Raw genomic sequence first — 4,093 nt, forward strand, 5'->3', positions numbered from 1 at the left:
TTCAAGTTCTTCAAAGTATGACATCGGTACCTTGATGGGGATTGCATTAAATCTATAGATTGCTTTGGGTAATATGGACATTTTAACGATGTTGATTCTTCCTGGCCATGAGTATGATATAGTCTTCCATTTGTTAATGTCTTCTGCTAGTTCTTCTTCAGGGTTTTGTAGTTCTCTTTATAGAGATCCTTCATTTCCCATTAGGGTCCTTTCATTTTCTATTAGAATCCAGTGGCACTTCCAGAACTCTGGAACATGAATTTAGAAACTTCCAGAGTCTACTTTTCCCATAACAGATAAGAAATAAGCAAGTTAGGGGGCAAAGGGAAGGTGGTGGTGACCAGCTGGTTGAAGAGTCTGCGGGCTGCTGATAAGGACAGCACTGCTGCAGGACAGGAGAAGGAAAGTGCACTATTTCCAGATGGGAAATAAATGGTCGAATAATATGATGGGAAGACAAGTGAGCTACTTGTGAGAACATGGCATGTGAAAGTACTCTGGGAGCCTTGGGCCAGTGGCAGCTGGAGGTGGGAGAGCCCCCGGGAAGAAGGAGCCTTGGCCCCAAATTCATCAAGGAAAACAAGGCCAATCCTGTCTTCATGTGCAAGGACACAAAGATGAGTTTCCAGTGGCGTTTTTGAAACCTCCCCTACCCTAAGGATACCTATAATGTCTGTGTGGACCAGAAGGAGCGCTGCGTCATTGTCAGAACAACCAGCAAAAAGTACAAGTTCTCCATTCCTGAGAACTAGACAGATACCAGTTACATCTGGATGATTCCTCGCTGAGTTTTGCTCATGCCAACTGCACCCTCATAATCTCCTACCAGAAGCCAAAGGAGATCATAGTGGCCAAGTCAGAGCTACAGAAGGAGCTAAACAAGGTGAAAATGGCCCACAGTGGTGATGGGGCCTGCAAGACCCAGCAGCTAATCACAGTCTTGTACCTCCAGCATGGAGGGCACCATGAGACTTCAGGCTTGGCCCTTTCTAGCCCAGGGCAGCCTCCTTGATTCTGAGAGCTATCTGGAATCTGAAAGACTGGACTGTCCTAGCCCCTGAGTCATGATCTTATTTCCTGAGTAAAGTCATTCTGAGTCACTGCAAAAAAAAAAATAAATAAATAAGCAAGATAACAACCAAAAGCATGTGTTAAAAGAAAATATCCAATCTGCCAGTCTTTCTCCCTTCCCTTCCCTTCCTTCCCTTCCTCTTTTTCAGTATGAGGTCTTGCCCTGTCCCCTAGACTGCAGTGCAGTGCTGCAATCATAGCTCACTGCAGCTTTGAACTGCATGGCCCAAGCAGTCCTCCCACCTCAGTTTCCCAAGTAGCTGGGACTCCAGGGGCACACCACCATGCCTGGCTGAAAATAGCTTTTCTTGCTTGCTCACTTTGCCAGTTTCATGCTTAGTTCTTATAACGCAACTACAGCAATCCTGTCATAGTAAACTCATTTTACACATACATATTTCAAACTGAGTTAAGGTACACTGTAGATTGATGAAGACCTTATCCTAAGGAAACAACATCTCATAAATTCACACACTGAGACCAGCCAAATCAGTAGTCCCCACAATCAAGTTTTACATCACTTATGACCATCTTGATTTAATGCAAAACAGAGAAAAAGGAAGACATTTGTGAGCCAGTCTCTGTAAGAATATTCCTTCTGGGCCCATATTTGGAGGAGCACAAGGGTAATGTCTCCATTTCTTCCTCCCTCAGGCTCTGGTGCTTCTGCAGAGATCCCCATCAGCGAGCCAAATCAAGGACAGGATGGAGGCACCACTTGGCCAACCAGTAACCCCACATCTGTTTTAACTAGGATCCATCTAAGTAAGTATGAACACCATCTATATTTTGTTCAAAGCCTTTATCTTCATGTCTGGGGTCAACACTTGGACTGTTAAAGGAAGTAAACTGACTAGATTTAAAACAGGTTTTTTTGGTTCGCTTGTTTTGTTTCGTTTTTACTTCTTACCACACTTCTCTGCACAAAATGATACATTTCTTTTTTTCCTGGTGATTTTGTGAACTGAATCCTTTTGTTGCTTCAACTTAATAATTTATATAATTAATAGCCAATCAATTCAGCAGGAGAAAATGCCACAGCATCAATTCTCTATAAGCTTTCTCTTTCCCCAGAGTGAAGGATCTTTCTAAATCAGAGACAACTGCTATATTCACAAGGAGGGCACAGGGGACTCCAGATGGTGTGGGTTGCTTTTGCTATGATGGAAGAAGGGATTGTAGATTGAAATCCTTGGATCTGCCAAGTTGGCTAGAAGACATGAAAAAGTGGTCCCCAGCAGAGTCAAGCTGTCCTCACCCCTGTGGCAGGTAGATGCTCTTTCCCTGAAGAACAGGGAAAGGGTTAAGAGGGGGTAATGAGTTCGAGAGAAGAAGGAGTGAAAGAGAAAGGAAATCTCATCCCCTCTGCCCTCTTTCTTAAGCTTTGTAGTGAACTAATATTTGGGGGACCTAGTGGAGGCTGGAAGTTATAAGTGGAAACTGAGGGAAGGCTCCAAAGAGAAAAGTAGAAATAGATTAGGGGTGGCCTCTTGCTTGGGTAGAGCTCTGGCTCATAATACCCTCCTTTGTACAAAGAGCGAGCTCCACGATTTCTCCTGAGCAAACCAGATGGGTTAAACCTCTAACCCTACTGTCTCTCTGGGGATGGTTAATATATTCCCTGGTGTCTAGAGGCTTGAAATATGGGTATGGAAGGTTTAATATTTTCTTTTTCATAATTTCAGATTAAAATGGAATATATACAATTTTGTTACATTAGTATGCTTTTGTAAGGTTAAGTTGTGGTTAATATACTTTATCCAGAAAGTGTGCAATATACCTGGGAAATATACCTGTTGGGCAGGGATTTACCCAATCTCATCCCTCCCTTTATTTATTTCTGTTTTGCTTTTTTTTTTTTTTTACATATACATGTGTTTCCACTTTTGCCTTCACAGAATTAAAAAGGCTTAAAATTTAATAACAATAACAATGTTTAAGATGAGGACTAGAAACAAAAACCTCGTAAAGAACAAATGACAATAAATACATTCAGAAAAGAAATCAGACGATTACTGCATCAAAATATTAAGCAATAATAATAATAATGCAAAGAAAGTAACATTCACATTGTCAGATAAGAGTATGTCTATTATAGAATGCTTTGATTCTGAGGTTCAGTATGGAGTCATCAGTTAACTTCTTATTATTATTTTTCCCCAAAGTCTCAAAAAATAGACAACTAATATTTATAAATAAAAGTAAAAAATACTTTCAAAAAACAGATCATGCCAAATCTTATAGACAATAGAAAAAGAAGAAATACTTCAAAATCATTCTACTTAATCTGGAAACACCTGATATTAAAATTGGAGAAAATATATTATTATAAAGGAGAAATTACAAACATATTTCACTTATAAATGAGGATGCAATATCCTAAACAACATATTAACACATTGAATTAAAAATTAATGTTTAAGTAATATACTTTGGTCAAAATTAAATCCAATTTATATGTGAGAATTAGTCACTATTTTTTCTTTTCTTTCCTTTTCTTTTTTTTTTTTTTCTTGCCCACAACCCCTCCCTCCTTCTCTCTCTGGTTTATTTCTTATTTCTTTAGTTGGCTGGTCATCAGAGATGAGAGTAGAAAGAGTGGGAAGTTAAAGGTCTAGAACAGGAATTTCATTTGGTTTAGAAATGTGAGCATGTAGTTGTTAATCTGCTACGTCTGCCCTAGTACTGAGTACATGTAATGATAGTCTTTCTGTTCTTATGATACTTTAGTTAGGAGAATGTTCTCCAATTCCATCCAGGTTGTTGCAAAAGATACAAAATCTCCATCTATTTTATGGCTGTATAGTAACCCATGGTATAAACATACTACAATTTATTAATCCATTCATATGTTGTAGGGCACTTGGGTTGTTTCCACATCTTTGTGATTGTGAATTGTGCTGCTATAAACATTTAAGTGCAAATGTCTTTATGATCAAATATCTTTTTTTTTTCCTTTTTAGAAAATATCTAGTCATGAGATTGCAGGGTCAAACAGTAGGTCTACTTTTAGTTCTTTGAG

General features: G+C 39.0%; 1 pseudogene; it reads left to right on the forward strand.

Annotated features, from left to right (window-relative positions):
- The first annotated feature begins 479 nt into the window (after positions 1-479).
- Positions 480-1,012, forward strand: LOC128580956 (protein DPCD-like; annotated as a pseudogene).
- Positions 1,013-4,093: the final 3,081 nt, after the last annotated feature.

Source organism: Nycticebus coucang, chromosome 3, assembly GCF_027406575.1.
Source record: "Nycticebus coucang isolate mNycCou1 chromosome 3, mNycCou1.pri, whole genome shotgun sequence".
Lineage (NCBI taxonomy): Eukaryota > Metazoa > Chordata > Mammalia > Primates > Lorisidae > Nycticebus > Nycticebus coucang.